General features: G+C 29.9%; 1 protein-coding gene across 3 annotated transcripts in view; it reads right to left on the minus strand.

The window, feature by feature from the left end:
- LOC142325993 (roundabout homolog 2-like) overlaps positions 1 to 22,800 on the minus strand; it is a 1,010,872-nt gene that overhangs the window by 257,236 nt on the left and 730,836 nt on the right. The gene's annotated exons all lie outside the window — the stretch shown is intronic.

The raw sequence follows: 22,800 nt of genomic DNA on the forward strand, positions 1-22,800 counted from the left end.
TTCTTCACACTACGATCGTCAAAAAAACCGTTCGCGACTTTGGTCCACCTTAAATATACTTAAAAATTTCATTCCTTCAAAAAACTTAGGTCATAACTTTTTAAAAACACGCTTTTTTTCTTGGAAACAGCACAACTTTAGATACATAAAAAAAAACATTAACATATTACACATTTTGTTAATCTGTAAATGAAGTAGACGCGTTCTTCTGAAGTAAAAGGAAAGCGTAGGGCGGGCTCTCATATACAGCGTGGACGAAAATCTCTTTACATGTTAATAGCATATAGTACTGTTAGATATGTAGATAAACAACGTTATGAATAAAAAAAGCAGAATATTTCAACATTTATGTCTGGTTAATATTAACATTTATTGTGAATAACATTGTTACAAAGAATCGAAGTTTATTTATTGATTTGGAAACAGTTCATTTAGCCGTGTGCGGACACCCAGCAAAATGTGGTGGAGCGCCGTCTTGTTGAAATGTAACAATGTCAGTTATTCCTCTTGCCGTTTATTCTGGAAGCAACCACGTGTTGATCATATGAAGATAAGTGTGCTGGTTCACAGAACCATCAAAGAAATATGGTCCAAGTAGATAGTCTGCCGTTATCCCTGCCAAAATTATAAAATGTGGCGGATTGCACTCGATTTCATAAAAGTGCGGATTGTCTTTTGCCCAAAAAGAGATGTTACGATTTCGTGAGCTACAATAAATCGCACACTCGTCAGAGAACGTAACTTTTTGTGTTAATCATACGATTAACACATGGTTGTTTCCAGAATTAAAGGCAAGAGGAATAGCTGACATCTTTACACTTCAAAAAGACGGCGTTCCACCAGATTTTGCTGTGTGTGTCCGCACACGGCTAAATGAACTGTTCCAAACCAATAAATGAACCTTTGTAACAATGTTATTCATAATAAATGTTAATATTCACCAATATTGAAATATATTTACTGTTCTTTTGTATTCATAACAATGTTTATCTAATCGAGCGCACTCTCCAACCTTTACTTTTTAGTCACACATAAATGGAAATCTTTTTTAAAAGTAACTTTCTTGAAACCAAAATTAGGAATTGTTTTTTGGAGAAGAAAAGTACGTATTCAATTTTTTTTCTAATTTTTAGTCATAATTAAATGAAATGATTATCAAATTTACAGTTACAAAATTTTTATTTCCTCCTCAGAACTGTATTATTTGAAATCATATTTGAAAAAATAAATTCTCTTTAAGTTATAAAAGTTTTTCGTAAAGTGTTAATTTTACCAATTTTTAATTATATAAATATTTAAACTGACGAGTAAGTTTTTAATTGTGTTTTAATTCTTTACCAAACAAATAAAATGTTATATGCAGTTTTATTCTATATAACTGGAGAATTAGTTTCTACTATAAATGATACCATTTATTTATAACTAAATCAGATGATCAGCGTACATAGATTTTAGAAGTTCACATTAACTTCTAACATTTAACTTCTAACTTCGTTAACTTCTAAAATTCACTAGGTGGCTGATTAGTCTGCTTTAAATCCCACCTTCTTCATTCTTTTTCATGTTTTAGCCTCCGGGAATTACCGTTCAGGTATTACTTCAGAGGATGAATGAGGATGATATGTAAAGCGTAAATGAAAGGTAATCTTGTACAGTCTCAGTTGGACCATTCCTGAGATGTGTGGTTGTTTGAAACCCAACCACCAAAGAACACCGGTATCTACGACCTAGTATTCAAATCCGAATAAAAGTAACTGCCTTTACTAGGACTTGAACGCTGAAACTCTCGACTTCCAAATCAGTTGATTTGGGAAGACGCGTTCACCACTAGACCAACCCGGTGGCTCATTTAACAGCCACCTGATCTACTCATACTGAATCGACAGTCAAAAACAATCGGATGAATAGCTACACCTTACCGATTCTTTTCCCTTCCTCAAGATGTTCCCCCTGTATATCCGAAAATTTATATATAATATACAATACAAATAAGTGAAAAAATATTGATGCGTGATAAAATACGCGAAATTAACAATGGAATATTGTACTGTCATCTGACCTACGTCGCTATATAAACTTTCACCATTGTATGACATCGGGAAATGAGTTTTAATTAAGGTTGCAAGATTTGAGGACACGGTTGAACCATTGTAAGTTAAAGAAAAGCAAGTAAAAAGAATAATTAATTGATTTAGACAAAAGTAGTATTCTTTTTGGTTAAAAAGATATAGTTCCTAATAACAGTATAATAAAAGATGGAACTACAATAGGTTAAAATTGCTAGAAGAAAAAATCTAAATCTAATACTAATCTAATGCACATGTGGTGAAACATCCAGAAATATCGACATTCAAGCGAAGATCATGGAAAATCAAGTCCACGTCAAAGGAAAATGTCTCAAATTCTTCAAAAATTAAAAAGCACGGCTATTCAGGGTCAACTAGTTCCCCTTAATCTGGTCACCTTTAAGCAAAGTTGAAAATTCACAAATGACTGTTAACAGTTGATAACAAACATATACGTAAAGAACATTAATTAAAATAATCATTTTTAGTCTTCTTTAAAACAATAATTTAAACTGTTATCACTAAACACTAAAGTAAAACAAATAAACAATACGGCAGTACACTGCGATCGACTATTTTACGTTTTTATTTTTTAAAAAATGCTTCCATAAGAGACATAAAATGAGCCTTCATTCATTAAAATTTGATCAGAACGTTAACACAGACAAAATAAAATTGGTAAAACGGTGACATTTTTCTCACTAGGTTCTTGAAACCTAGTAAGAACGTTTATTACACGATTTCCGAAGTGATTTTAAGATAGAAAGACAATATTTTCATTTTCTTGGCAAGAAGGCTACAGATCTTTACAAATATATTTGTTGAAGGATTTTAATATCATGAATTGTTCAGAAAATGTATGAAGTATACTACCCCATTTTTTGAAAGAAGTTAATAAGAAATATATATTTATTTAAAAACAGTATATATACTCGTATGTATGCGTGAGTATATATAGCGAAAGATTTATTATGCGAGTAGATTTAGCGAAAGAAATAATTTTAAAAACATCTAAAATAGGCTACTGTAATATGTTTAGTCAGACAGAATATTAAAAAATTATTAATAATGAAGTTTAGAAATATCCTTAGAAAAATTAGGAAAGTAAAATAAAACAAAGTGTAATATAACAGTATTTAACAAAAATTAATATGTTTCTTAATAGTTAAAATGTTAGACCACAGATTAATAAAAATAATAAAAGTTTTGCACCAGATGAATAAAAGATATTAAACTTATTTTTTTTTAGTTACAAAACAATACTTAAAGGAGAGCAAATAATGCTATAGAACGTAACAATAAGAAGAAAGTAAACATAACTAAAGAATGAAGTCCTTCTTGTCTTGGACAGAAGTCGTAAGTTGTCCTTTAAAAGCACGAGTAACTTGTATAGAACTGGTAAAGTTTAGTAGTGAAGTTTTGTGGACTTGTACGGCTAAAACTTATGAAGGGAAGAAGTATTCTACAAGTTAAAAGAGATTTCTTGGCAAGACATACTGAATGTCAGTTCCAATGTACTTACTAAATGTAAAGGATTCATATTTTTTTGGTTTTTAACAACGCATACAATTCCCTAAACAGATATATATCTATTGATCTACAGTTTGTAATACGGAAATATTACTTAAAATGTACATTGATTAAAAAAAGATTTGATTAATTAAATTCAAAAAGAAAAACAATAAAAATATTTTTAAAACAACCATTTCATGAAAGTTTTTTTTATTTATCATAAATAAATGGATATTACAAGCGGAAAGAAAATATTTATAATTTTTAGCATGTAACTGTTTAAAATACAAAAATACTATTACTATAAAAATATACCGTAACTTAAAGCGAAAGAACATATTAACATCTAATTGTGCACGTAAACCAGAAGATAGAAAATAACTGACCTTCAGAAAATGTTATCGAGTATTTCAATCGAATATTAGTAATATAAATATCATCCATAAAATTTTATGATAAAACAATTCCTTAAAAATAAAATTTTAACCTTAGCGTGCAATTATAACTATAAGACCAAATTAATTTAGCTAAATAACCGACATTTAAATTTCATTTTAGATAATATTAATTCTAAATCAAGCTTAAATCGTGGTTGTTTTACAAACTACTACGGAAACAAGCACAACAATAAAATTTAAACGTTAATGAAATCGCTTGTGCATTTGTATTATATACGTATTGATATAGGATTGTATACGCAGCTTCTGAATTACAGAGATTTCTCAAAACACACCATCCGGTATCGAAGGGAAGTAAATGGTTAGAACTAGTTTCTATGCGGTTACGTTGATAGCTCGGTCAAATTAGTTATGTTTTACCGATAATTGCTTTTCGATATTCTCCTTGGCTTCTATTCTGGTGTCGGGATTTAATTAATTAAACATCATGGCAATCCATGGAATGTAACAATCTTCAAGTACAAGTATTAAGAACAAAAAACACAGCTGTCCGAGCCCGGAGCCAAGATAGCTACACAAGATACATGGAGACATTCATTATGACGTATAAATCAATAGAAAAAACAAAGATCAGATAACTTGTCAATTAATTAGAAAAAAGCAACACTTTTACGAAACTCGACGCCAAACGAAACAGAAGTGATCCATTTAGACCCAGAAGAAATTAATCGTATTATTTATCAACAAATTATTCTCAGTCGTTTATTTTATATATGTATACCATTATATATAAATTAACATGGCCTACTAAAAGTACAGCTCTTTTATTTATTAATTAATGTTTATTTGGTAAAGCTGTTCTTATGAAAAACGTTCTCTCACTGCCTTCTTCCAACCAAATGCTGGAGCAGTTCCTTTTTTAATAAATTAAGTCCATTCCTATTCGGTAGGAATAGTATTCCTGAATTAATCTATATAATACAATTGTGCTGTGATATAATATTAGCTAATTTAGTTACTTCAAACAATGTATGCATATATAAATTAAAAATTATCTTTTCAGTCCGTTAAGTTAGGTTGTTTTAAATTTTATTATAGGAGATTCTAGTTAAGAAATACATAATTATTAAAATACCGGTTAGAAGATGATAACAAGTATTGCTTAAAGATAAACACTGTCTTTTTAATTTATTTAATTAATGACATCAAACGATACAAATCAGCCAGTTTTTTAATTCTAATTTTATAATTATTAATTTCAATCAATGGTATTCATTAGGATAAGGTTTAACTAAAACTTTCTTAATTATCCTAAGTTTTTTCTTTTCCCAACGACATTCTAACGAAAATATTTAGGTACATTTTTTATTTAGCAAATTATAATAAAATATTCTCAGTCATAACTTTTATTTTATGAAGATTTAAATTTATTTTGAGTTAAATTAAGTAAAATCATAAAAAGGCAAGTCAATTTTTTATGATATCGACTGATCTCATAATTAAATTTTTAAGTCTATCGACCAGTTTGGCTATCGACTGTAATTAAGTCTATCGACTGGTCGATATACTTAAAAATATTCTTAATTTTCCCATTATTTAAATAATACAGTGATCATAAATTATTCAGCGCATTATAGGTGTAAATAAAAAATAACAAAGTAATGTACTTAAATGTATGTTTTATTGTTGTACAGGCAATTTCAACAGTTTTGTTTACAACATTTATTAACTTCAAACAAGTTCCACATGAGCAACTTATTTGGAGCGTAAAATGTCTAGACGATATTCAATCTCACGCCACACATTACGAAGAATATCTTTAGTTATTCCATTAATTACACCTTCGATTGTTCTTTTCAATCTTCGATATTGATAACCTTCGTTGCGTACACCCTGCTTTTGATAACCCCCCCCACCGCCACACAAAGAAAGAAACCCCCCCCAGAAAGAAATCGAGTGGCGTATCCAGGGAACGGAAGTGGCCAGGGAAGTGGTCCTTCACGGACAATCTGACATTAATGAAATTGTTCATGTAGGTAGTCACTAATAAGTAAACCCCAGTATGGTGTGCGCCATCCAGTTGGAAATAAACATTGGGCCTGCCGATGTTCAATTTGTGGTACTGAATACTCTTGTAACCTATATAGATTACTAGCGCTAGTAACCGTTGGCTTAGCGAAGAAGAATGATCCTATCACTTCATAAGCAGTTAACGCACACCAAAAGTTAATTTTTAGGCTATCAAGTTGGGTAAGTCGAACAGCATTAGGGTTCTCGCTACTCAAAATCCGGCAATTATGATGGTTAACGTGACCATAAACATGGAAGGTAGCTTCGTCAGAGAAGATTACTTTTTAAAAAGTATTATCTTCGTTCACTTTATCAAGAATATCCACGCCAGAATTGTAATGACGTGGTTTATCGTCATCTTCAATTGCATGCACCAACTGAATTCTGTATGCATGAAGTTTTAGGCGCTTGTCTAGAACCTTCACAATAATCAATAGCGTATTCCCAGTTCTAAACTCAAACGACGAATCGTTTTACCCGGGATCTCTGAAAAGTTTCTCTCACTGATCCCCAACTTTCTCGGAGACGGAAATTGTGCCAGAAGCTTTTTTTGTGTTCTGTTCTTCCTGTATACTTAAACCGTTGATATCAACGTTTAATACAGTGTTTACTATGAGGATAATGGCCGCACACTAGACGAAAACCTCTACGAACAGTAATAACAGATCAACTTTCATGAAACCATACTACGCACATTTCTCCTGCACGGTAGCCAGGCATTGCACAACTGACGATCTCCCTTGTAGTTACATCGCGCCGACGTGTTCATTCAAGGCGCGTTACAGTGCCTTGTCTATTTTTTATTAACCCCTAAAATGCGTTGAATAATTTATGTTAATCCTGTATGGTATTCTAAAATATTTAACAGATTTGGTAATACAAAATTGTAATAAATAAAAGAAAGGAAATTAATTTAAACTTTCAATTAATAAAAATCAAAAAAAAATCGACAATCCACACACATTTAATTGTAGGTTATCGGTCATTGTTTTTATTCATTTATTATTTTTAAATACGGGGACAAATTAAAATTCTTTAGTTTAGCTGGATGGGTCGTGCCACTTTTGTGTTACACTCACGATTTCAGCAAAAAGGAGTAATAATACAATTATAACAATTTCTTATTATTATTCGTTACTAAGATTTAGCCCGTAATACTTTAACATTTTGGAATATTAATTTCCTGTAAAATTTCAATTTACACCCTTTTCTCCTGTCAAAATCAATTCTTTGACTAACATATTAATTAATTTTTTATTAATTCATAACCGAATAATAGCGTCTTTATTTTATATCCGGGGTTCCGAGTTTGAGTCGTGGCATGGCATATGTTACATATTTCCAAATTACAGTTCCTTTATAACCTGGCGTCACGAAGAGGATATAGTTGTAAAAATTCTGCCGAATCCCAAACCCCCGACCTCAGAAACTGGGAAAAAAGAAATATAACGGATATCATTCTTTGTTTATTCGATCCTTACGGTTCATTCGTCCAATAACCTTAAAAACATCATTTAAGATATAATTTTCAATAATTATTTTTTAACTTCTTGAAATAAGCATTTAACACAGGATTTAACATTGTGTTACACTTTTCAGAACGACATTAGGACAACATAACCACCTTACATATTCTTGATCTCCTCCCCTTCTCAGCGTTGGTTTTCTGTGAGTTTTTACAACTGGATTTATATCTCTAAGCTACAGCGTCCTTCATAATTGTGTAGTTCGATGGAGTACCTGTATCATATATCATTTAGGAGAACTGTTTCTATCAAGTGATGAACAGAAAAGTCAATATTTTTACACGAACTATAAAACTTAATTTATATATTTACTATTTTATGATTAAAAATGTGTTCTGTAGCGTATGAAATATACTGATTGGTATAAATACCAACTAAATTTTACGGTTTTAAGGGATTAGTCCCTATAATTAATGATATTTATATCAAAAACGTTATATAGTACTATCTGTATAAAAGTAAAAATATATTAAAATGTAGTTAACGCTTACAACCACTGAGTAAAAATTAAATGTTTATTAATCACTTTTAAAAGTATAACGTATTAATAGAAACTTCTTTAAAATCATGTTCGAAGTAAACTTTTAAAAATATAGTACAAATTAAAGTAGTTATACAATAAAGGAAGAGAAATGAACTCCATTACCACTCCAAGAAAAGTTTATAAAATACATCAGTTTATTTTAACTGAAATGTACTATGAACCATGAACTAGTGCATATAAAATTAGAAATAGTAGCGCAGAAGTAGAAAAAGCTGTTGGCCGTCATTAATTCCACTAATGTGATCATCCATTTAGAAACGTTCTACTCCAAAATATATTCATAATGAAACAGAATAATTGTATATATATATATATATATATATATATAATTTTTTTTTTTTTTTTTTTTAGCTTAAAATGTTGAATAAATAAGATTACACAAACTAAAAATAAATTATTTAATCCACGGATTTCTATTTCGGTGATAAATAGGTACATTTAAAAAAAAAGAAATATAAATTACAACGAAAAACAGATTATTTTTAAATGCAACAATAACACTATATCACAGTGTGAAATATAGCATCATAAAATTTGTAAATAAGAAAATAATAAACAATAATAAAAAATCACGATCAGAATACAAAACTACAAGTTAAGCGATAGACCACACACGTTTCTGCAATTAAATATTTTTGTTTCATAGAAAACGAAGAATTGGGGAGAAGCTACGGAAAACGTTTTATTAAAAAAGTTTGAAACGATTTCACCTAAAACTGAAAAAAGAGATTTAAAAAAAATACTTGCATCATTTCCGTATGTTTTTTTTTGTATTATGTACAATAAAGCGACAAAAATTCCAAACATAATAAGTATGTAGTATTAATTTGACCTTACATGTGTTATTTATTTATATTTAGTTCTAGGTTCCGTAAAAATAAACTGAAAGATTTACATCACCTATGAAAAAAAAATGAAATCATAATTGTACTTTTAAATTATCGAGAACTATATTTAAGAAATGAATGGAGAAATTGTGGATTGTCGTAGTAGAAACGTCAAGAAAGGATATAACTCGAAACGAACATGGTGTACAAATAAATGAGATGGATAGATAATATTTTTCATTCGATTCCTGGGTTTACAGATTTTTTTAGGAAAGATATAAAATAACGATTAGAAAATTCTAAACGACGTCACGTTTAAACACTATGATGAAATTACAAAATTTATAACAGAAATTTATGCTAGTTGGATGATTCTGATAAAGATGAACAGCAAGACGGACGAAATTAGAAGTTGATAGCTCATGTTCAAGTGTTCACGAAGCGAAAGATTTTGCTACCTCCGTAGAGGCGTCAAATGTTAAGATGAATCGTGTCCGAGTTAACAAATTCTGGAAAAAAATTGAAATATATCGAAGTAGCGAAATAAATTTTTAAAAATGGTATAACAAAAAATATGATTTAATTTAAAATGATTAATTTTTATATTTTAGTCAATTTTTATATTTTATGTTGTTTATCTTTTGTTATGATTATAATTTAAAAAAAAATTTAATTCAAATAAAATTTTTAAAATTTTTGCATAAGATTTTAAAGTATAAGTTAAATTTAATTTAAACATTTTTAATTAAATCTGGTTGGTTTAAAATTTTTAACATAAAATTATAAGTGTATAAAGTGATATGTTATCATGGATTGCAACTTGTGCAATGATGTTATGATGTTTTTTTGTAATACATATAAATACATGCAGCTGATGATGCGAATCAAGTTCGCGAAAGCGCTACTGTTTGCGTAATGAAATAAGGTAAGTCATCCTTTTTCAATTATTCTGTACTTAGGATTGATCTATTAAATATTATATATATATATATATAGAGAGAGAGAGAGAGAGAGAGAGAGAGAGGGAGAGGAATCCACATGCGCGCTCGTGTGTGGTTTTCTGCTTGTAAAATTATGGATATATATAAATGTATATGTATATGTAGAAATTCTGTACAATAGGCCATCGAGAAATGTTATAAAAAGGTTAAAACATAATTAAATAGGATTTAAAAAATTATTATTGTTTAAGAAATAAAAATTTATATATATATATATATATATATATATATATGATATTATACATATACATATTAATATATTAATATATACGTATATAATATTATATATATATATAATATACATATATATTATATATATATATATATAATATACATATATATTATATATATATATGTATATATAATATACACATATATATATAATATACAATTAAATATATATATATATAAATAAATAAATATATAATATATATATATATATATATATATATATAGTCGAAAAAGGTTGCCGCAATTTTTTTTTAAAAACTCGTTTCTCAGAAACTAAAGAGATAATCAAACAAGTATTTTTCTTTTCAAATTCACCACCTCCTAAGGTTTTTTTACATACCTTAAAATCTTTCAATATGAGTTCCGTTGGTCGCTCTGCAAAAATCCAGCCGATAATCGACTTCTGCCCAGGTACGATGGATCATTGTAGGAGTAACTATGGCAATAGCAGCGGTGATCCGTTGTCTTAAATGTTGTACATCCCCGATTTTTTTACTGTAGACAATGTTTTTAACGTATGCCTATGAAAAAAGATCTAGGGTGTTAAATCTGAGCTTCTCGAAACCCAAAGCGCAGGACCAATCCATCGATTAGGGAATTTTTCATTGAGAGCGCGTCGAACGCCTAGGATAAAGTGTGGGAGCGCACCATCTTGTTGAAACATTAAAGCAACGTTACTTTCTTGTTCAACTTGCGGGAAAATGTACAGTAGTAGCATGTCTAAATAAACATTCCCTGTGATAGTAGGCTCATAAAATAAGAATGGGTCAGTCACACGATCGGACATCACACGTTTACTTTTGGGGAATCTCTGACTTACTCAGTAATTTCATGGGGTTGCTGAGATCCCCATACCCTACAATTATGCCAAAACATTTAAGACAACGGATCACTGCTGCTATTGCCACAGTTACACCTGCGATGATCCAGCGGACCTGGGCAGAAGTCAATTATAGGTTGAATGTTTGCAGAGCGCCAACGTAACTAATATCGAACCATTCTAAGGTATGTAAAAATCATTTTTTGAGATGGTGAATTTAAAAAAAAAATACTCGTTTGATTATCTTTAGTAGTTTCTGAGATACGATTTTTTTTAAATATCTGCAAACTTTTTCGATGAACATGTGTGGATATATATATATATATATATATATATATATATGTGTGTGTGTGTGTGTGTGTGTGTGTGTGTGTGTGTGTGTGTGTGTGTGTGTGTGTGTGTTTGCACGTAAACAATTATTTTAAGTAAATAACATTTACCTGAATTAAATCAGCCATAAAACTGTCTAGGCAAATAATATTCTAGCTCTATATTTTACAGAAGACGCTATTTTCCGAAGAAGATAACATTTGACTAATCCAACTGCAGGGAAAAAAATCTCTGTTAATTATTTTAAAGTTTTAGTGGTTGTAAAAAGATTGATCAACATTATAGTGATCAAGAAATTAAAAAAAAATCTGTGAAAAATGTACAGTTTTGCAAATTAATTCCTATGTTATTTATCATGAAATAAGAGGAAGAAGTAGATAACAAATGTTCAGGTATACCAAAATAAGATAACTAGTAATTATTAATTATTTGAAATTTTTTAGTAGTCAAAAAATTATTTTAATAAGGAAAGTGTGAAAGTGAATAAAATATATTGTACCTTTAAATAAACCCTTCAAGATTTTTTTTTATTATCGCCTAAAATCATCAAGAAGTAAACAAGTTAACCATAATAGAATCATCTATTACTTAAGTAACAAATACTTTAATGCTTGTATTTAGTAGTCCCTAATTATAAGCAGTATGCAACAATTTTACAGTAAAAAGTATTACAAACATTCTGGTTCGGTTGTTAACTAATCACATCATACTAATGTAACAGGTGAGTTAGATTTGATTGATTTACAATTTTACGCAGATAATTTATTTAAATAGCTTTTGAACACGCCATCAAATACCTATACTTTAAGGTAGGAGGCTTAAACCACTTCAGAATTGACATTTGAATTACATAGGGTATTTTTTAGAGGAAGATGCTCTAAAATAATATAATAAACGTATATAATATATATAAACGTATTAATATATATAAACGTATAATTTAAACTTATAATTTGGTTAATCAAATACAATATGCCTACAAAAATTTCACATTCAGAAAAAGAAAACTCTAGTACGCTAGTTGGCTAGGGGAATAGTATTAGAATGATTTACCTCATAAATTCATACTTTTGGACGAGATGAAATGGCAATTTTGTAGCGTGTGGAAACGTCATGCCTGAATCCGGGACCTCCGGATGAAAGACCGAGACGCTAACACTAGCGCCACGGAGGCCGGCCGGCCTTTTACTTATTATCAATCATTTTTACTAAAATTTCAAGTTATTTCTACCTGACAATAAAAATATTTAAATGTAATTCATCTATTTGTTGCATAATTACACTTTTAATTTACTGTTCTAATATTCTGGGACCAACTTAAATTTAATTTACAATATTACTAACATTCACGTTTTATTTTTAATTTATGTAAAACCACACTTTTTAAAAGACACACTTTTTTTTAAAGACTTTTCTATCTGTAAAATACACTTGAATTAAAAAAAAAAAACGAAATTGTAATGCACTGAAACAAACAATTACACAAATTTTAAATATTTTTTTTTGTTGATTTATTAAGACATTTAAAAAAATGAATAATAAATTAAATCTGCAGAAGAGTTTTTTTTTTGGAAACAAAAAAAAAAGGATAAATTTATAGATTTATCACTGCGCAATATTTTCTGTTGTTTTGTGTTATGACAACCCTCACTTGGCAGTACGGCGGTTGTAACTGAAATATAATTGGTAGTTGTGTTAAACTTTATTACATCATAAATTACATGAACCCCTTCCTATCTACGATAAGATTTTTTAGATAATAAAAAATGCATGTTTCTCACGATGAAAAAAGAAATCTACTGTTTCATTTTAAACGGTACTAAACTGTTAATCTTTCTTCTTTTATAGTTCTGTATTTTAGATTATACAGTAAAATATATATATGTAAAGAGCTTATATATACGTACATTATAACTGTAATGAAAATTTTTAATTGGAACTATCGCGCGTGTGCGTTATGTGTGCGACACACACAAACACAACATACACCGTACATAACTACAAAACCCAGTAGTAACAATACTGTGACAACTTCCAAAGCCGATTTCTCGAAAATAAAACACTAGAGTTTTTCGATCACAGCTAAAGGAAATGTGTGAAAAATTACATAAAATGACGTAATGTAATTATAAATAATCCCACTTAAAAAAAATTACAGCAGAAAAAAATATCACTCGAATGTACTCCTCTGTTCAATGAAGGCTGCCAGAATTTAAACAACAGTAGAACTCAGAATTTTATTAGACTACTAAAAAAAAACCTTAATTAGTTTTAGAACAAATGATTGAATTTTAATAAAAAAAATTAGAAAACATTTAAAGCTGTTTATAATTTACTATAAACAAATATATATTAAAAGACGAAAACTTAACAATTTCACAATATTTGATTCATAAATGAATGAGAACAAAGAATAATATTTAAATAAAAATAAATTGGAAATAAAAATTCCAATCTAGAATAACACTTGTAATTCGCAAACGTATAATATTTGCGTAACGCAGAAGGCAACGAAAAATATAAAAGTACCAGTCTGTTACAGAAATAAAATTTTATCATATAAAACAATAATAGTATTTTTTTTTAAACCTGCCTCCCGGAAACAAACCCCCAGTTAAGCATGAAAACGGTTCTGGGAAATGCCTTCACCTCTAGCCGCCAGATGAGGAAAACGCCAGGCCCGGCTATGCACTTCCTAGCCTTCATCACCCAGCAATCAGGAATCGGTCCTTTGTGCTTCGCCTCTTACGGGGACACCCCCAAAGGGACGGCCCCGCCGGGACAGTCTTTTAGCTCACGGGCTTGAGAGTCACCGCACTTCATCACCACCACCCACCGGTGCAAGCATGGGTGAACGACAGCTCTGTACGGAGCTGTCCCTCACCCCCTCGCTTCCTGATATTTCATTTGAAGTTTTCCCGACACAAAACCAGTCACAGTGTCGATGACCACCGGACTGCATAACATCGTTCCAACAGTGGTTCCTACCGCGAGATGCCCAGTTACGGCAGCACAGTCGCGACGTTCCTCATCCAATCGTGGGCACTGGAATATCATGTGCTCCGGCGTGTCTAAGTCCCGACAATAGGGGCAGAAGGAGTCTTCAGCTCCTCTTCATCCACACAGATATGAACGAAAGACCCCATAGCTGGTCAGGAATTGTGTCAACCAGAATCCGAGTTCGCCAAACTCCCTCCCGGCCCATGGCTCAATGTGCGTGATCAAACGATGCGTCCACCTCCCTTTCATGGACGCATCCCACCTAGCTCACCAATCCCTGTAGACAGTTGCGTTGGCATCGTCCTTAGACACACCCTGATAAGCTTGCCGCCACCAGCTGCTGAAGTGACGGCATCCCAGTCACCACCAGCACTACCTCAGTCGAGACCGAGGCGTATTCCGATGCCACCTTAACAGCCATACAGCGCTGTACTTCCTCCAAAAGGCTTCTGTTAAGCCCTACCGCCATGGCTCTCTTCCACACTGGGGCGCCATAGACGAGGTCACCACATGCGCGTAAAGCTTCCTTTTCGACGTACGGGGCCCGGCAACGTTCGATAGCAACTTAACCAAGTTCTTGACATTCTGCCTAGCTTTCTCATTTACCGCCCCGACGTGACGAGTGAATGACCGCCTATGGTCCAACCACACCCCATGATACTTGGCGGCATCCTATGATTGGAGCATCGCTCCCTCCATCGTACTCGGGACGGGCATCAGTCGCAGCCTTCCCACCGTTGGGACAAACAGAGAATACAAGTAATTTTAAGGTAAGTTTATTATACAAAACTTCAGATTTTAGAAGATGAAAAGGATTTTTAAATGTAAAAGAATTTGTAAATTTTAAAACGTAATGAGTTTTTGGGTAAATTCCAAAAAAACACTGAAAACTTTAATGGCATCAATCTAAGGTTTCTCTTGATAATTTACTAAATATTCTTGATGATAAATAACCCCACTTCGCTAAGTCAATTTTCCAGTAGAAGACAAGTTCCCTTATATTATTCGTAATTTTAAACTAGAAAGTGAAATTCATCTTACATCTTTACATCTTAAAATATGTAAAATTGTTAATTCTAGAAGAAAAATTAGTAGTTTAGAAAATCATAATAATAAGACTAAAAATTTATCCTCCAATTGAAATCGGACTGCACTTTTTATAGTTCGTAGTATACGTCCATAGGCCAAACAAATCCTGAGCACGTCAATGCAGAATCTTTGTTCAGTATTGCACTGATCTAAACCTAGGTCAAGAAATGTTTATCACACATCAAGATAGAACCCCGCTTCCTAGCAGAAATCTTACCATAGATTTGTTTCACTCGGTTTCAGTGTACCCAAGATGATTCGGAAGGTTTTAGCAAGAAAATCATTCGTTCTATTCTAAATATGTGAAGATCTGCAGACTTACTACACTTTTGTATTTTTTTCAGTTCAGTGGTAAGGAAGCTCTCCCTATCTGGAAAATGTATTTTTTATGAAGAGAGTGAACAGAAGCCCAATCAGGTATTGAGGTGCTTCTAATAAAGTCTGGCCTCCAAATTCCTCCTCACATACATATATATCACATCATATTTCGGTGTACAAATGACACCACATTTGTTCAAATCGGTTGATGAACACCTATGATAAGGCTGAATTTGTTGAGGATCGCAAAAATTAAAATTAAGATCGTAGATTAATCTGATCATCTTATACATTTTCTATTATTAGCAGTAATAGTAGAAATTATCAACGCTTCTCGGCCTCTTGGCTAAGACCAAAGTGTAGTAGAAATTATCATTAATGACGTATTATTTTTAATTCAATTACTAAAGCTGAAGTGAAAAAAAATTTAATGGTCGCCATTTAGTTATTTTTAAATCTTGCAGGGTATACATAAACCAAATTGAACTAAAATATCTCCATCTGTTCTTAAGATATATACATATTGAAAAAATACAAAATGACAGATGGGAAAATGAAGCGAAGTAGGACATTTGTCCACTTGAATATTTTTTTGTTTATTTAATAACCTGCATCAGTTCCTTAAGTTTAGTCAACGCCTTCTGGTACACCTGTATCCATAAAGTAATACGTCATAAATGTAAATTAACTAACATTTAATGGCAATGTGCAAGGTGTACGTATACGTACGTATGTACGTGTACGTGTACACATAATACATGTTAATTTTTTATTGGGCTGTTTTACATCAATTTTCTCAAAATTAAATTCTCTACAAGTTTTGATAATAAATTTTACGCATTTATTTTCATTTAACAAAGTCTTTTATTACAAACATAAAAAAAAGTTTTTTTAGACAACAAATCTTTCTGTTTTACGTCAGATATTATGAAAACTACTGAAGATATAGTCTCAAATCTATTTTACTCGATTTTTCAGGTCAAAACCCTTTAATGAAACGGTTTAATGAGACGGTTTAAGAAACCCTTTCTTAAACCGTCAAGTTTATCCTTTAATTTGGGTTTAAAGGATTTTAGTATGGTTTTATTTCACTCTTTGCCCAGGAATCAGTGGCGAAATCTTTCGCTAGCAATAATTCGCCACGGAAGCGTTTCAGCACCCATTATAATTATAATAATGAATAATATAATAATTATTATAATTATAATTATATGAATTTCTTGATTACTTTCACTGGTAGAATGAACTCAGAAAGCGCCGGTAACACTCCTTGAATCACTCTATGATATAAAATGAATATATAGTGTACGTACGCCTGCGTTGTATAGAAAGAACTAGTGCGAAAAATATTCCTACATTTCTCGCAGTTTCAGAAAATGGTAATGAGAAAATAAAACGTCATGTTATTTCGATTACTCCATACTTTAATTATTTATGAATATCTATTTTCTTATGTAAAATATTTTATTTTTTTTTAGTGTATTTTTAGTTTTTATTACTTAATTTTATTATCTTACATAAACATTAGAGTAATGTTAAAATAGTTAGTTATTTTAGCAGTAAAAAGCCGACAATAAAAAGAAAAAGCAAAAACCCCTCTGATTCGATTCTTATTTCACAGATCTCATATAACATGCCATTCTATTGGCTTCGTATCATTAATATGTACCAAGTACATATATTACAGTATAACAAGCCGGTTGAAATTGATACCATGTCATTTAAACCAATAGAAACATTTAAAACATTTCGAAATGAACTATTCGGTAATTTTACCCGACCGAAACCTATCAAATAAATATATTGTACTAGTTTTTCCTCTACCATATTATTATTTAAATCATTAATATTGTCATTATGAAAAGAAAAGGAACGGTAGTTACAAAACCAAATATTAACACAAATTTTATTAAAAAAGTAATCGATAATAAAGAAATTTTATATATAAAAAAAAAATGAATAAGTTAAAATAGAAAGAAAAAAGGAAGAAAATATAAGAGAAAAAGATAAAAGAGTAATATACTAGTACACAAATGACGGTGCTTGGAAATCAACTTTTAATACCACATTCCACATTCAGAATGGCTAAATAAGGAAGCATGACTATGGTAAGTTGTTCTAAGAGATAAACGTACAAAATACAATGGAATTACAAACAATCTTAAAAGAAAGAAAATAGCAAATAGACAAGTGAAAAGAAAGCTCATGCAGTAAATATAAATAAAATAAAATTAAATGAAAAGTACATGCAAAACAATTGCCTATAATTACATACCTACTTAGAACTAGAAAATTTCAATACAGTATTTGAATTTTTTTTTTTGGATTCTCTATTTACAAAGATCGATTTACCTTTCACCGAAAATAAAAAAAAAAAAAAACAATTATTTGATAATGAAGTATAAATTATATCATTTAAACTAACAATTGAACTCGGATAAAATAACAAAGAAAAAGCTAGGCCGATCAAAAAGTAGTATTTTAAAATAAAAAATTCTACAATTAGTAAAAAAAAAAAACTATAAAATAAAAAAAGTAAAACACAGTTGTAAATAAAACTTTTACAAATTCTACGAAATTGTAGAATAAAATAGCCTTAAAAAGTCATTAGGGTTAAACATAAAAAAAGCCATAACTCAGAAAAAAATGTTTTATCTTTTAAAAAAAATCAACTTTGATTATAAATCAATCGATCAAATAAAAATTAATATCAATCAATAAATTGTAACTAATAACGGTATTCATTTAATTAACGATCAAGAGAAAGGAGCCGATAACTGACAGATGCTTTTAATAATGTAATCCGGTATATTAAATTTTAAGAACAAGATATTTTAAATATATATATATATATATATATATATTAATAAATAGGTTAAATAAACTGATGAATTGCTTGAGATTTAATCATTTAAACTGTTAGATAATATAATAACAAGATTCCACTCAATACAATACGATAATGAACGTGTACCAGAATAATCGTGCAGGAAGATGTATTAAAAATGAGTCGATCCCTCCTCCAAGTCACTCAATTTAAGAGACGTATCCAACCAGCTGTTCCTTCCATTTAATTCGGTATATTCCATCTATTATTAATGTGACAAGTGTAAGCTATGTGTGCCTACGTGTAAGGGCTATTCGTATATACTACACTACAACTCATTCTTTAATAACATGTCAAATCTGTAACTCTATGTTTGTTAGTTCACGAATCATAGAATATTAAACATACATATTATAGCAAACAAGCATACGTAGATATACACATATAAATATAATAAATTATGTTGTATAAGCATAAACATATGAGATTTAAGGTGGTATTATTATTATTATTATAATAATGTTATTTATAACCTATGTTATTTTATTAATAAACGAATTTGAATAGTATTCTACTAAAATTTACCTTAATAAAATCGAATTTCATATAAATTAGAGAACAATAATTATAACCAAAGAATAAAAAATGTTATATAAGATACTACGTGGCGCATAGATAATAAAAATATTATAAATATAAGAGTTAAAGTAAAATATATAAGTTGCAATAAAAATTACACTAACTGAGGGGAGTTTAATAAAACTAACATCTTAGTGTAAGATATGTTAAAATATTTGATAAAGTTTATAAACTTCTAAACGTTACCGAGTACGGCCGGTTAACTAATAACAAGGAAATTAACAATTTCTCCTTAATTGCATATGGTTGGAACCGATGAACCACGTAAGTCAGGCGGTTTACATAATCTATTTGTATGTATAAATCAACAGGCCTTAGGTAACATTTTTTAACAACGATGAACATGCAATAGTTAGTGAAAAAAATCTTCCTGTAAAAGAATATTAGTTGAAAGGAAAAACTACTGCATACAAGATATCCGCAATAATACTAGAGTGAATACTAGATCGTGGATACCGGTATTCTTTGGTGGTTAAATTTCAATTTACCATACATCTCAGAAACGGTCGACCTGAGACTATACAAGACTACACTTCATTTACATTCATACATACCATCCTCTGAATAATACCTTACGGTGGTTCCGGAGGCTAAACAGAAAAATAAAAATAAATCCGTAATGTGGATTTTATTTTATGAACATTAGACGCGATCGATTATCCCGATTGATGTTTGCAAGATCGGATCCGGAAAATTGGAAAATTAAAATAAGGTTTATCATACGTACTGAACATATGATTCTAATGATTAATATCTAATGTTTAATCATACTTAATAACAAGAGATATATATTAAAAATTAAAAAACATGACTGCCAAAAAAAACAACATTTTTCTTTAACACAGGAAAATTACTAATATAGGATAATTAAGGAGCGTGAGGGTGACAATTTTGTATATAGTATAACTTTTTCAATTTTTTTAAATTTACTTTAACATATATTTATATAGCTTATGTGACACTATCGGTAACATAAGGATTCTAACGCATCCTTATGTATTTTAGTGTTTATGTATACATACATACACCCTAAAAACATTACACTCCTTTTTGGCCAGACAAGTAATAAATTATTAGAGTGTAAACCATAGTGAATATTTTTTAAAAGTAAATTAAAAATATTTTAATTTTTCAAAGGTCTAAATTTATTGTACTAAAAACAGCTGTTTCCAATTTTTACAAATTCATAAGGTTTTTTGTTAACTAATTTATTAATAAAAAGTTGATTTTATTTTTTTTCATAGAGTTTAAAAAAATCAATTTTCTCGAAATAAAATTGTCTACACATTTTTATAATAAAATTTACGCATTTATTAGTCATTTAACAAAGATATTGTGCTTCAAACCTAAAATAATGTTTTTCATCGCTGAATTTTTCTGTTTTACACGTTGGATATCATGAAAACTTCGGGAAATACAGTTCTGGGACCTGCTTTATTCGATTTTTCAGGTTAAAACACATAAGAAACCATCAAGTTTATCCCTAATATACTGAAATTTCACGGGGAGTGGGGTAACTGAAATCCGTGGAATATCTTTCGCTAGTCGTAACTCGATAACAAAGCGTTTTCGAACATATGTTACTTTTTTTTTTCTTATTTCAGGCTCTGCAATCAATTTCTAGATTATTTCCTTTCCTTTTGAATCACCTGCACATATATATATATTTACATACACATTTATGTAGCTTATGTTACTCCCGGTAACGTAAGGATTCCAATGTGGGTCATACATCTAAATCGGTTAAGCCCTTGGAGCTGCTACGGTGCAACAAACATACATCCTAAATACATTACATTCCTTTGGCAGCCGTTTAAAAAACCAAAAGTAAAAAAAATAACGTATTTCAGTAAAATTAAAAAGACACCAGGAATATACACTTAAAAACATATATAGTAATATGTTACAAAAAATCCAAGGAGTAGAAATTTGCTAACAAAAAAAATCAAAATTTAAAAAATTATGAGGAGAAAACAAAAAATTTAATTCCCTACTATTTTATAAAAAATATAAAATTTAAAAACTTCCAAAACATACTGAACAGAAATTGATTTAAAAAACTGTGCACTGTAAAAAATATCATTTTTTAAAACTTAGAAGACGTTTAATAAAATAAAACTTACTAACAATCCCATCAATTATGAAAACATACGTTTAAAACACTCTAATTTCTTCTTTAAATAAATGTGTTATATGTGTTTGACTTTAATATTGATTTTCGTTTATAAGCTGCAAGTATGGTGTAATTGTTTTAAACAAAGAATCTGAACAAAGAATTTTTGCCGCTCCAACCAGTCTATAACGACAGACAAATATTCATGAACTTTTTCGTCTGACGATCGTGGGTCAAATCATTACATCATTAGATCACAGTTCAAGCTCGACCAATTAATGTCTTTCCATCAATCTTTTCAGAAGAAGTTAATTTTATAATTATTTTAACATAGGCCTAGATTTACGTATGTTTTGTGCTATACGAATAGCAAAAAAAAAAAAAAAATCAATTAAAAGACCTAGTAAAAACAAAGATCGATAAAAGTACATTTCCTGTTGAAGCAAAGCGTTATTTGAACAATATTGTAGAATTTTTAAATAGTGTATTCATTTTTTTAATTGCCTAATGATGGACAGTGAGAGAGCAGCCTAACCGTATAATATGATTATAGCCCACATATTGAGATTAAATTGGGGTACTACAATGATGAACTATAAAAGGTGAAAAACCAATTGGAAACCGACTGTACCCATCAGATATATTATCGATTAAGAAGAAATTTCATCGTTACATGCAGAAAAAGAGATTGTACCACTTTTAAAACTATCTTCCGCTATAATAATGTAAACAGTCGACTGGATAAAATATATTCTTTGATAATAATTTGCGTGATCGACGGTGGGTCCTGGATCCACGGGTAAAACGTGATCAAGATATAATAATTACCTCTTAAGAGATAAGATAAATTTCTTCAACTACTATTGACCGACTGTAATAGTCGTATAATTTTATACCGACAACTAAACTCTAGGAGTAGTAATTGCCCTAATATGCTGTCAACATTTTCGTACAATTCCATAATGATCTAAATTAAAATCGGGGTTCTCTAGTAAGTAGTACAGCGATAAAAAAACAGTAAATTTTATTACTTTAATACACACTTATTTGCTTTTATTCTATTACGAATGTATATAAATTATATCTAACAGGTCTATGAACCGACTATCCAATCTAATGACGCCAGCACTGGACTAGAAGAAATCGATTAAAAAGAAATCTAACAGACATTTTATATTTTTATAATCAAGTGAATTTTATTGGAAACAACTATAAAATAAAATAATGTTTAAAAAACACAATAAAACTAGTTACATATATAGGAAAATAAAGAAATAACAGAATAATTATTTATTTATAATATTCGTGCAAGAATAATTAATAAAATAATGGATAAATGTGATTTGATAGAACCTTTTTATATCCTAAATTAATTACTTTGAAGTTTTAAGCGAGAAATAAATTACGGAAGGAGGAAAGGAATGGAAAGGAAAGAAGAAGAAGAAAAAGAAGCAGCAAAGTACGACGGAACGAAGTTAAATTAAGAATA

Source organism: Lycorma delicatula, chromosome 6 (assembly GCF_047948215.1).
Source record: "Lycorma delicatula isolate Av1 chromosome 6, ASM4794821v1, whole genome shotgun sequence".
NCBI lineage: Eukaryota > Metazoa > Arthropoda > Insecta > Hemiptera > Fulgoridae > Lycorma > Lycorma delicatula.